The following is a 15,203-nucleotide window of genomic DNA, read 5'->3' as shown; positions in this document are numbered from 1 at the left end:
TGGGAATGGATGATTACTTCGGAAATTATGGCTAAGTTTTGAATAAAAGGTGGTGGTGTTATGGAGAAGAAATCAAGCAGAGTGCACTATATGGAGTAATATGTTAATAGGCTAAGTCTAATTATTTATAGTTGGCTAGAAAAGTTTGGGTGAACTATTTTTATTCATTTACACATGAATATCTGTCTCTTCTTAGAAAGGACAAATGTTTTTAAATTAATTATCTTTTTGTATTTGCTTGGAACATTTTTCTGGATCAAAAAGGAGGGGAATTTCAGAAGTGGATGACTGGGATTTTACTTGGATCTGGACTATATTTTAATTGAAATGGATATATTTTAATTGAAATGAACTAAAAACTGCTTTTTCTTCAGAAATTAAGAAAAATATTGAGGACATTCTTTACTTTTTCTGACGTATTGTATTGTGTTGCTACGGTAATGCTCAATGCCTTTTGTAATCTCCCTGACAATAAGAAGTATATTCTAAAACCATTATTTTTTACTATAGGTGGAGAGAGCTGTAAAAAAGTGTGAAAACTTTGCACTGAATTTACTACAAGTTCCTATGTTTCTTTCTAAACTTGCTTTCTTTTGGTTTGTTTATGTATTCTCATACAGAGCTAACTTGGCTTAATTAGCTTTCCAGAATTTTGCTCACTTACCAACACAAGTCAAAGGTCTCATGGCCGTGGATAGATGGAGCTTATCAGCTATAAACATCTCTTAACACAAAGAAGATTTACATTACCTGCGAACCACCTTGACTTGTGGACACCAAATGGTAGAGCCCTTTTGATACCCCTTCACTGGAAAATTGTATTGTGTTGATACAACAACAACATACCCAGTGTAATTTCACAAGTGGTATCTAGGGAGGGTAAAGTATACGTAGACCTTAACTTTACCTTGCGAGGTAGAGAGACTATTTCCGAAAGACCCTCGGCTTAAGGGAAAACATGACAAAAAGGTCAGACAGGGATTAATGAAAGGAGAGAAGGCATGGCAAATAATATGAATAAGCATTATGAAGGCATGAAAAGATTTGTAACAAGCAGTAACAAAAGAATAAGGAATACTAGAATACTAAATAATAAAAATGACGAAATTGATACTAATCCTACTGGTAAGAAAAAGCAAAAAGCGAATCTACTCACTACTAGCCTTCTACCCTAATCCTTAACCTCCACACCCTCCTATCTAGGATCATGTCTTTTGTAAGCTGAAGACTAGCTGGAAAAAATATGTGTATATGCATATACTAGTTACGGAAGGATCGTGCTAAGCTCAGGCCCAAACTCAAAATATAAAAATAGAAACTAATAAATTTAACATGTCACATTTTTCTACCGCATAATTAATTTAATTTATTTGCAGGTTAATGATATCTTATTGATAAGTTTTATAATTATCAAAATTTCTTCGTCACAGAATTAAATGATTTTAAACGAAAAATCTATTTATGAGGAAGAAAGTTAAGTAGGAAAATTAGAAAATCTCGAAGGGACACAAGTGATTCGATATCCTATATAAACATGATAAAGTATGCTAATTACAACTTGCAAAGATAATAAATTGAAAAATATTATTGTATTTTTGTGAATCTGTGAGCATGTGATTTTATTTATAGATAAAAATAGAATGGTTTTTATATTATTAATTTTTCAATCATTATTTTTGTCTAGGGTTTATGCTAGTTAAATGTGACTTTTAAACTTAGTTTTAGAAGAAATTCAAGAAATAACCTATATTTATTAAAATGAACCTCAAGAATCAATAAAATTTAATTCTTCATATATATTTTATACTTAATAGATTAATTTTAGTTAACCAAACAAGAGATTTTAAAGATAACCCGATCTTGACTGATAACATTGTCTTCATTTCAACAATATACTACATCACTTAATAAATTTTACTTTTTGTATTTATAATAAATCATAGATATTTTAAAGGCGACGTATAAAGATGAAAAAAAACAATATATTCTATCTTGATTTTCTAAAATAAAAAATATTATAGATAAAATAGGCCAGAAAGACTAAATAATTTTTAAAACTATACCCAAAAATCATTTTATTACAAGTCTTTTTAAACACATATGAGTTCATTAAAGTATAAATATTAAGTAAAAGAAATACCTACATGTAAGTGATAGAATTTTCAAAAATTATCAAAATTTATAATACAAATATAAAGTAAAAGAAATGCCTACATGTAAGAATCTATAATAAACGAGCCAACAATAGGACAGAAAAAAAAAGTAGAGGAATAATAAGCAACAAATGAAAAAGGAGAAAACGAAAGAGTAACAAAAAGCAAGAATATCTACGAAGTGATTGTTTTTCAGGTTAATAAATAAGATCAATAGAAGAAAGTAACAGGGGAAGTAAGGTTGGAGGTTCGACAGCTTCTGAAAAGTAGACCATAAGAACAAAAAATGAATTGGACTTTAAAAATAATTAATTGAAAAGTTTTGACATTAAATTAGAAACTTTTGTGAGGACTATAAAAGCCCCTTAATTATCCCTTATATATAGTAGTGAATAATTATTTATTGAATCCCTCAACATCTTCATGTGTTTAACTAAAATTAGGTATGAACTTTATCATTAATATGATATTTCCTATTTGTTAGCAGTCTAGTGAAAGTCTTGCATCCGTCGTTGATGGACAATGTATTGATGTAGACTTAGTTTTAGGACTTTAACCTTTTGTATGGGCGGGATATACCCCGTACTTCGTAGCTAACGCCTAACTGGTCTATGTATCTGTTTACCAAATACATTACTTCATCTCTCGATGTAATAAAGATAATTTTATTTAGGGCAAAGGTGCAAATATACCTCTCAACTTTGCGATTTAGAGCAGATATACCCTTCGTTACAAAAGTGGTGTATATATACCTCCGCCGTTACAAAATGGTGCAAATATACCCCAGCTGTTACAAAATGGTGCAAATATACCCCCACCATTACAAAATGGTGCAAATATACCCTTTTCGATGACGGGGTTTTTTTTTTTAAATCATTTAGGTTATTTTTTAATTAAAAAAATGCCACGTGACTTTAAAAAAAAGTCTATCCTTTTTTTTTTAGTAGACATACTATTCTAAAGTCACATAGTAATTTTTTTCTGATGGGTCAGGTCTGGTTCGTTTAAAAAAAAGGATAGACTTATTTTTTTTTTAGTCACGGAGATATTTTGTTAAACGAACCATACCCGACAAACCAGAAAAAAAATTACTATGGTTTTAGAAAATATGTCTACTCAAAAAAAAAAAAAAAGGTAGACTTTTTCTAAAGTCACGTGGCACTTTTTTAATTAAAAAATAACCTAAATGATTTTTAAAAAAAAAATCTCGTCAGCAAAAAGGGTATATTTGCATCATTTTGGCAGGGCTATATATACACTAATTTTGTAACGAAAGGTATATCTGCTCTAAATCACAAAGTTGAGGGGTATATTTGCACCTTTGCCCTTTTATTTATCTGTCAGAAGGGTTAGGGATGTTGGTAGCTTTTTGCAACTCCCTTAGCTCATGTGTACTCACCTGTTCGGAAGATGAAAATGTTCTAAAAAAAATTAAGAAAAATTAGCTTATTTCTTTAAAAAAAAAAAAATGACAAGCATCAGATGGTTAACGATGATATGAAATTGATATTTATAATTAAGCAGTTAGGTTTGTTTGGAAAAGTGTGAACCTGATAATAATCTGTTACAGTCCAAGTCCATGGCACATATTGTTTGTTTTTGTTGGGTATACGAATAAAGTACCACATTGGTAGCTGAAAAGAAAAAGGAATTGCTTATAAGGAGTTGGATACTCTTAATGATGTGATCCTTTAGGGGAAAAACCGTGCGAGCTTGGCCCAAAGCGAACAATATCACATCAGATTAAGAGTATCTTTGGACCGTTTAGCCCAACAACTGATATCAGGCCCAATGGTTTGGCAGGACAAGTATGAAGATGGCGGAGTGTGGCGTGGGGCCCGACTGATGGCGGAGTGTGGCGTGGGTCCCGGCTTAGTGCCTTTTGCTAGTCTATGGGCCGGTTTACAACCTTTACCGGTAGCTTTGAAGACGCATACACAGCCTTTGGACTTCGGTGACCGTAAATACTCTGATGATGTGGGTGGCACATTGAATCTCTGACCCGTAATGAATCATGGTGAACTTAGTTCGAAGGGGAGATTGTTGGGTGTGTGAACAAAGTACCACATTGGTAGCTGAAAAGAAAAAGGAGCTGCTTATAAGGAGTTGGATACTCTTAATGATGTGAGGCCTTTTGGAAAAAACCGTGCGGGCTTGGTCCAAAGTGGACAATATCACATCATGTTAAGAGTATCTTTAGGCCGCTTTAGCCCAATAGTTTTAGCCCAACATATATCATAAATTTACCTCTTGGGCTACGCTATCGCCGAATCCAAAAACGCATGTGTGATGTGAAATTCTTCTAAAATGTAACATGCACACTTTGTGATGAACTTACTAGCCTAACTAAAAGCCTATCGATCTTTGTGGCTTTAGGTACAAATCTGTTATGTTTACCTCTTAAATTATATAAAAGAACATGACATTTATTTAAATTGGGATTATCCAAGGAAATGAATGAATTCATCAAAAGTTAGTTAGCATCATACTGACAAATTGACAATTAGTGACTTGAGGATGACCACTGAAAGTCAAGAAAGAGAAGTATGAATGACAAACAAGAACAAGATGACTCGCCTACTTTCCTTAAATCTCTATTTTATTCTTTTATTTTTGTCCAATCTATATATAATATACTATAAGTTGGACAACACTAGGACAAAACTGAAATTTAATTGTTTTTGTATGTAGGCATTATGCAAATAAAATTGCAAATCACATACTATATATTATCCGTCCTATAATTCAATCTTCTATTATTATTATTCATAGATCCATTTGTTAAAGCATCTCTATGTTGTGTATTATTTACAAGCTTAGTCAGCATTCAACAGTGAAAATAGGATCTGAGTCCTATTACAAGTTACAATCTCAAATTCTGGGTGCTAGTACACCTAATTAGAAAAGAAATTATACATTAATCATTTGGATGTTGGAATATCCACGAGGAAATTATGGTTTTATGATGTTCTCATCATCATAATTGTGTTTCTTTCTTTTGCCCTTTCGATGTACTATTTAATTTAAATGCACAGCTCATATCGAAAAGAATTGTGATACAATATGGTTAATTATCCACACTTAAAATGTTCCTGGAAATTAATTATAATTAGGTACAATGATTTAAACAGTGAAACAGCAAAACAGCAAAGCACAGCAATGATTCATATATTATTGCTTCTTAAACACTTTATAGGTTATATCTTTATACTTCTTCTTTTTTAATTTCATTAATGTTTCACTACTATGGGAATATTCGATTATATCTTATGAAGAACAAATATATAGCACACTTTGATTTCTGTTGCTCTTATTTGGATTTTTTTCCTTCTCTTGTTTGACAGTAATTCATATTTCATGATGCAAATTTATGTTTTTTACTTTTATAAAATATAACATGTTTTTCAGTTATGCAGTATGACATAATAAAATTTAAGAAAGATAATATTCCACCTTATGTCATTGAACTACATGGCTACGAATATGATCACCTCTTAGGTATTTACTGAGAGGGACAATGCTCACAAGTAAATATTGTACTTTTTAAGAATTTTTACAAATAGATTACATGCTCAAAATGCACTACTACACTTAGCACATAAAAACACCGTATAATTGATTTTCTACACGATTATATGCTAGGAGTATAATCTAACATTTCATTGCCAGTACTAGTAGAAGGAAAAAGAAACAGATTTTCGTATTAAATTAAAGCCCATCAATGAGAGGGTGCTTCAAGATCTGCAGCCCATGGTAGTATGGGTCATTCGCACAAATGTCCTGTTTCGGGGGTGGTCTTTAGTTTTTGTCCCTCAAATTGTTTGTCTTTAATTTTTGTCCTTCGACACTTTAAGTGGTCGAAAATATCTCTGAGATTCTGGGTTCGAACCCCATCAGAGTATAAAATAAAAATCGCAAGAGAGAATTTCGTAGCAAATTATGCCTATTCGGGCATAGGTTATGCCTTAAGCCCTAACTTCTGTAGAAACCCAATAGAGTTAAAAAAAAAAAAATTAATAAAAAAAAAAAAAAAATTCGTAAGGCGAGGTTTCATGGCAAACTATGCCTATTCAGTGTAAAGTTATGCCTTAAGGCACAATTCTGTAGAAATTAAGTTATCCTAGAGAACTATGCCTTGAGATATATTTTCTAGAGAAAAGGGTCAAAAATATCCCTTTACTTTGGGAAAACGACTAAAAATATCTTTCATTACAAATTTGGGTCAAAAATACCTCTCCCCTAATTACCGTTTTCAAATATACCCTGTCTTAACGGAAATTCCCAAAAAAACTCGATTTCATTTTTAAATCCGACCTAACTAAATAAATAAACCATATGGGTTATCCGCTCCTGTGCCCAGTGGTTCCAGATGTAGGACTTGGGAACAAGTTGGTCGCATATGGGTTTTTAATGTAGTTGGGTCGGGTTTAAATGGAGAGAGCTTAAAAATGAAATCGGGTTATTTTGAAAGATTTGGGGATTTCCGTTAAGATAGGGATATATTTAAAAACTTTAATGAAGGGAGGGATATTTTTTACCCAAATTTATAACGGAGGATATTTTTAGCCCTTCTCCCAAAGTAGAGGGGCATTTTTGACCCTTTTTCCTAGTTTCTATATAGAAGTTATGCCTTGAGGCATAGTTTATATATAGAAGTTATGCCTCAAGGCATAGTTTCTATATAAAAGTTATACTTCCCTCTTGTCCAGCATAGTTCTGTAGGATTCTACATAAGTTAGGTCTTAAGGCATAACTTTTGCCCCAATAGGCATAATTTGCTACAAAATTCTGCGATTTTTATTTTTATTTTGTTTTGCTGGGGTTCGAACCCTAATCTCTGGTTTCATAGACTAGCGAATAAGAATATGGTGGCCCACAAATTTTCATCTTAAAGACCACTGATTTGAGGGAAAAAAATTAAAGACCAATCCATATGATCAAGGAAATCCACGCAATTTTTTTTGGGAAATCTACATGGCATGCTTAATTATTAGTAGGTATTTATATTTAGTAGCTACACTTTATTTTAATTACATCTCATAGCTAAATCTTGTATATCAATTGCACAATATAACTAATTCAAAACCCATTTCCTCTTATTTCATGCATCAATCTTTTTCTCTCAACCCCTCCCTCTTCTCCCTCAACTCTCGCTCCTTTTTCACTCCATCTTCTCCGTCGTAGCCGCCGCCGGTCCTCCCATCGTCGCCGGAGCTCCATCGACATATAGCATCTTATGAACGGTTTCAAACATAAAATCTATCCATAAAAACAACTCCCAAAGCTTCTGTGGTATTCGTACCAATAATGTTATATATAGCAACCTCACAATCTCATTGTATTATACTGTTACTTTAATGTAGTAACAATATATCTTTTGGCTTATTTTTCAGATCTGGTCCCTCCTATACAGCTCAAATATGAACTTATTATATTCTGGCGTGCCGGCTCAGATTTTCTGGCGTACCAGCGTTTATGGCGTCCCTCTAGAGTGTTGGCTCAGATCCAGCCATTTCCCGGCGTGCCGACTCAAATCTGAGCTTATTATTTTTTGGTATTTCAAGTCAAAGTGTATTTTATTTTCTTGTATTTGAGATGGAGGTGTATTTTATTTTTTGTATTCAGTATTTAAGTGAATTCGTAAATTTTTTTTGTGCACAATTCAGTGTTTGGGCATGTATTTTATTTCTTGTATTCAGTATTTGAGTGTATTCGTTAAATTTTTGGTGTAAAAGTCAATGTTTCTTTATGTATTTTTTCATATTTTGAAGGATATCTTTTTGCATACAAATAACTGAAGTGAATTTGAATACAATTGAATATTTCCTATATATTTTTGCATTATGCTTTTTGAATACAACCGATTTTAAATATAATAAATTGAATACAGTGTAAAAGTAGCTACAAATAAATAAATACAGTTGAGTTGAATACATCTGGCTTGGATATAGTTAGTTAAAACATTTGACTTGAATACATCGAAATCTGACTTGAATACAACGAAATTTGATGTAGCTGAATTTTGAACACAATTTGCTGTAGCGTCGAATTTTGAATACAATCTACTGTAGCTACAAATGTAATTAGCAAAAGTATAGCTATGCCTAAAAAAAAAAACCAAATTGTAATCATTTGTGTAAGTTTCCCATTTTTTGTGGTGATATTGGTAGAGTGGCATTATAGGGCTGCTTCATTTTAAAGCCCAAATTGTATACTGGGCCTAACGTAAAGCCCTTTATGACTGGGGGAAGTTATATAAATACAAGTAAATAAGCAAAATATTTCTTAATCTACAACTATTAACTAAGTTATATAATCTACAATATATAATCTATATTTAGGGTATATGTATAATTTTATACCATAAATAAAAAAATGTTGATGTGGATAAAAGGCTAATAATAAGGAGTTTCCTATATTATTGATAACCAAATTAAATACATTTCAAAACACATTAATTACTTTTCTAAACATCCCAACATACTCAGCTAGCATTAATCCATACAATAGTATACTACTGTTTATATGTTATATATTGTACTATTTCTTGAACAAGTATATATATTCTTGTACTTATATATACGTATATTTCACTATTATATACTATATATAATTTTTTTTTATTTTTATGTATATTAACTAGTATATACTATATAAAATAATTTCTTATGTATATTAAACAAAAGGTATTTTTATATATATATATATATATATATATATATATATATATATATATATATATATATATATATATATATATGTATGTTTGACCACATACATTATTGTATATATTAGACATATCTTGTTTATTATATTAAATATATACAAATATAAATTTAATTGAGTTAATTTTCCTATTTCATGGAAGAGAGAGAGAAAAATTGAATAATAAATATGTGATGGCAGAAAGGAAGTCAAGTTTAATGGGATATGGTGTCAATTATTAATTAAGATCCTATTTTAGTGGTAATCCATAAGTAATTATATTATTTTATCTATATATTGTATATTGTATACTTTATATGTTATTGTAGAGTACAATTGGTTGGCACATAGAGTAATATATTCATATATTAGGTATATCGTAATATTATATACTATATACACAAATAATATTATTATATTATGTATCATATATAATATACAAACTTAAATATACTAATTTCTACTATTATATTCAAAAACATTTTGTTATCATCTTTTCGTTTAATATACCATATACTTTCTAAGGTATATTTTCGTGTACATTTCTTATACCATATTTCCATATATCATATCTTTTCATGCACTTTTCTTAATATTAATATATTCAAATAATTTCTTTTAGTCACAAAAAAATAATTGAATCATCATCAAGTGAAAAAAAAAAAAAAGGAATAAAAAGGAGGAAACAAAAGAAAAAAAAAGTCTTTTTAAAACGGCAGATAGAATATGGTATTTAAAGTTGATTTTGTTATGTTTATTTGGAAAATTATATTCTAATGATTTTGAAAGAAAGAAAAAGTAAAAAAGTGAATATGCATTAATGGTAGTAACTCCTAAAATTAAGTATTATTGATATTTTAGGAATGTAAAAAGTTAAATTTTTGTAATTAAGAAGTTAAAATTTTGAATAAGTTGTATTTATGTAATTTTTTAAAAATAGTTGTGATCTTTTTAATTGCCATTTGACTTTTCCTTATGAGAACCCTTTCTCTGTTCAGTAAACAGTACCAATCTCCACGTTAAAGTTCAGATTGGTGGGCTTGAAGGGCCTATTTGGTTTGGAAAGCTTTTGACAAATAATCACTTTAATATCGTTAATTAAAATTTAGCTACTACGTGAAACTAATCAAACATCAATGCACATAAGGGTGTCACTCGTTGGTTCTGTCAGTCATTTTAAGATATTTTATATCATATCAAATTTTCAATTATTCTGCTGTATAAAACCAAAATTAAGCTTTTTGAAATCATTATAATCATCTCGATTTTCTTTGGTATCGATACGGTCTGGTTAAGTTTGATTCATATGGCCCTGCTAGACCGGTAAGTTTGAATTTGAAAACTCTTAACTTGTATCTAAAGTTGAGTCTGACATGGTTATTGGGCTTTTGGACCTAAAAATGTGAAATTTGGCGGTATTTAGAAGGAAGTTGAAAAATGGGGAAGTTACATAAATACAAGTAAATAAGTAAAATATTTCGTAATCTATAATTATTAACTAAATTACATAATCTACAATATATACTCTATATTTAGGGTATATGTATGATTTTATACCATAAATAAAAAAATGTTGCTATGAATAAAAGGCTAATAATAAGTTTCATATATTAGTGATAACCAAATTAAATATATATCATAACGCATTAATTACTTTTCTAAACATCCCAATACACTCAGCTAGCATTTTAATCCATAAAATAGTATTCTAATATGATATATATTAAACAATTTCTTGAACAAGTATATATATTCTTGTACTTATATATTACGTATATTTCACAATTATATACTATATATAATATTTTTTTAATGTATATTAATGTCACGAATTTCCGATAGGGCATGATGGGCACCCGCTATAAATAAATAATCATACTTGGTTGAACATGACATAAGCACATAATGAAAAATTTTCAGAGAACAACATGCTTTTCATCTTTTTCAAATCGAATGAAATCATTTCATAACACATACGCAATAATGCACAATGAAATATCGGCTTACATAGCCGCTTACAAAACCGACATATCATACACTCGACTCTGTCTGCAAAGTCTCTAACATAACTCCAGATATGTTACACCTCGAAAATTTTTCCGTTGATGCACAGTGAGTAGGCTAAAGAGAAATATGAAGTATACGATGTTTCAATAAGTAAGACATAGCAATTGATGATTCTAAATGAGATTCGAAAGACATTCGATGTTAGATAAGAAAGTTGCCAAGAAAAGGCTATGTAAGCGATAAGTTCGGAAAAGCTTTATGAGTAGTAAGTCGATGACAACTTAATGATGTGTTGGGGAAGAGTTATGACGCCCCTTAGGTTGCTAAGGAAGTGATAAACAAGTGCTAAGAAGGTTCCGTAAGGATTGGAGATCAAACGGGACGACGGGATCAAACTTGGTTTGTTCCACGGCCCGGATCCACGGCCAGCGTTGCATTCCACGGACCGTGGATGGGTCTCTACCAAGAGAGGCGGCTTGTGAACCCACGACCGGCTCCATACTACCGTGGAGAGTGGAACACCCAAATTGTTTTAAGTGTTTAAATCGGTTCCCAACTTCATTATTTCATTTCCAACCTCTCTCTATAAAGGCTCTGAACACAAAGGGGATCAAAGGTCTTAATCATCAAACCAAGTGAATCAAAGTAAGGAAAACCATTAAAGTTCATAAACTACCCAAAGGAAAATCTATTTGGCTCAACTGAGGTTATATACCAAGGTTCAATATATACCATCTAAGGTAAGTTTTATGATGTTTCCATGTTATATAAAGTGTTAAGATGAAACACTAAATTACGAAAGAAAATAAGCTAATGGGTCATGAATGTGTGAATAGTAGCTTTTGAGTAAACGTTTGGAACGAGTTATGATTCTTGATGCTATGAATATAATCATGTTATAAATGATATTGGGAGTATGGAAAACGACATTGTATATGAATGAACGTATTGACGATTATGGCTTGGATATGGATAAAGTGAAAAGAATTGTGAACAAGAGTAATGTAGATGACTAGAAGCTATTATGATGATAATATGAATGTTATTATGGATGTTGGGAGTTGATATATGGTATAAATATTGTCCTATTTTCTCTAGAATTAGTATATATATCCATCTTATGAGTATGCTTATATATAACGTATATTGAAGAAGAACGCTCACTATTATATACTATATATAATTTCTTTTTTCATGTATATTTTCTAACTTAGTATATATTAAGCTATATAAAATAATTTCTTTTATAATGTATATTGTATAAATGACGATAGTATATTATATATATATATATATATATATATACACACACTTACATGGCCGGGTTATATAAGTGTATATGTATATGTATGTATGCCCGTATTTGTGAACCCCGAGCTGAACAATATAGTATATATATTATATAACGACGCGCGCGCGCGCGCGATGTACGAATAGCAATATAACCACGAGCCTATATTGTATATTAAAACCTCGAACCTTCGTGGTCGGGTATATATAAATACTATATATATATATATAGCAGATTTTATGTATATTACATTTTATGTATATTTAAGATTATGTATATAGTATATATAAATGTATATGATATGAGCATGAATATGAAAGGAGACATGAATACGAACATAAAAGTAGAAAATATATATATATATATATTTGTGTGTGTGATGTATGTATCTATGTTTATTTCATATATCCTTTATTATTGTATATATTAGACATATCTTGTTTATTATATTAAATATATACAAATATAAATCCCATTAATTGGGGGACCACATAATTTTTCCTATTTCTTTTGTGTATATATTCAGAGAGAAAATTGATGTATAATAAATTGTGTATATGGTTAGACATGTTCGTCAAGTCGGCCTATATTTTGGGATGTTGTTTAGATGTCAATTATTAATTAAGATCCTATTTTATAATGTGGATATGTTATCCATAAGAATGATGATGTATTATATATGATTATGTGGCTATCTGATGTATATTGTATATTGTATACTTTATATGTTATTGTAGCACTCCGTGGAGCTCGCCAACCCGCTGGAACATCTTCAACTCATAGAGTAATATATTCATATATTAGGTATATCGTAATATTATATACTATATACACAAATAATATTATAATATACAAACTTAAATATACTAATTTCTACTATTATATTCAAAAACATTTTGTTATCATCTTTTCAGTTTAATATACCAATTTGAATATACCATATACTTTCTAAGGTATATTTTCGTGTACATTTCTTATACCATATTTCCATATATCATATCTTTTCATGCACTTTTCTTAATATTAATATATTCAAATACATTTCTTATATAGTCACAAAAAAATAATTGAATCATCATCAAGTGAAAAAAAACCAAATGGAATAAAAAGACTCAATAGAATGATCGAAAGAAAAAAAATCTGAAACGGTGTCAAATCAAATTTTCTTCCGAATATCACTCGGGAACATATCGAAACCGAACTTTGGAAACCAAAGTCACGTATCAAAATCACGTACATAAAAATCCTTATTTCGATTCAACGGATAAATAAGTAATCATATTTGGAAAATTATATTAAATTCTTTCAAAAATAGATCGTTAGAACCAAACATAGTCGCGGGACCCGCGACGAGCGTCGGCCCAATCCGGGCCAATGTTAAGGTCATTTTTGTAATTAAGAAGTTAAAATTTTGAATAAGTTCGTATTTATGTAATTTTTTTAAAACAGTTTTTTGTAATCTTTTTAAATCCAACCATGGACATATTGACTATAAGGATGCCCTTATGAGATAAACATGCCTTTCCCCCCAGGCTCTGTTCATAGTGAACAGTACCAAATTAAAGTTCAGATCGTTCTAAGATGGTGGGCTTGAAATCTACAACAATATCATTGGTTAGCCATGGAAAGCTTTTGACAAATAATCACTTTAATATCGTTAATTAAAATTTAGCTACCACGTGAAACTAATCAAACATCAATGCACATAATAACCATGTCACTCGTTGGTTCTGTCAGTCATTTTAAGATATTTTATATCATATCAAATTTTCCAATTAAATTCAATAAACTATATAAAATTCCATAACAAGCGCAAACAACTATAAAACCAAAATTAAGCTTTTTGAAATCATTGTAATCATCTACGATTTAAATCTTTGGTGTCCATACGGTCTGATTAAGTTTGATTCATTTATTATCCCTGCTTTAGACCGGTAAGTTTGAATACACTCGTTAACAATGAAAACTCTTAACTAGTATCTAAAGTTGAGTCTGACATGGTTATTGGGCTTTTGGACCTAAAAATGTGAAATTTGGCAGAAAAGAAAAAATAGTGCTCCGTATTTAGAAAGAAGTTGAAAAATGGAGAAATTACATAAATACAAGTAAATAAGTAAAATATTTCGTAATCTACAATTATTAACTAAATTACATAATCTACAATATATATTCTATATTTAGGGTATATGTATGATTTTATACCATAAATAAAAAAAAAAATGTTGTGGACTCCATGAATAAAATCCGCTAAAAAATAATGAGTATAATCCTATATTAAATGATAACCAAATTAAATATATATCGGAATTTTTCTTCGCATTAATTACTTTCTCTAAACATCCCAATATACTTAATTAGTCATCTTTTGCATTTATAATCCATAAAATAGTATACTAATATGATATATATTATCTTTTCAAAATTTCACTTCTAGAACAAAATATATATATATATATATATATATATTCCAAATTTACCCTTACTTATATATTAGATATATTTCACTATTATATACTATATATAATATTTATTCCAACGCATAAAAAAGTATATTAACTAGTATATACTATATATAAAATAATTTCTTATGTATAATAAAGAAAAAGTATTTTATATATATATATATATATATATATATATATATATATATATATATATTTGACCACATACATTATTGTATTTATTAGCATATATTGTTTATTATATTAAATATATAAAAATATAAATTTAATTGAGTTAATTTTCCTATTTCATGGAAGAGAGAGAGAAAAAATGAATAATTAATATGTGATTGCAGAAAGGAAGCCAAGTTTTATGAGATGGGGTGTCAATTATTAATTAAGATCCTATTTTATTGGTAATCCATAAGTAATTATGTTATTCTTTCTATATATTGTATATTTTATATTTTATATAGAGTACAATTTGTAGGCACGTAGAGTAATATATTCATATATTAGGTATATCGTAATATTATATATTATATGCACAAATAATATTATTATATTATATAATATATATAATATACAAACTTAAATATAGTAAGA

This window comes from Lycium ferocissimum, chromosome 3 (genome assembly GCF_029784015.1).
Source record: "Lycium ferocissimum isolate CSIRO_LF1 chromosome 3, AGI_CSIRO_Lferr_CH_V1, whole genome shotgun sequence".
Lineage (NCBI taxonomy): Eukaryota > Viridiplantae > Streptophyta > Magnoliopsida > Solanales > Solanaceae > Lycium > Lycium ferocissimum.
Note: the sequence above shows the minus strand (reverse complement) of the source record.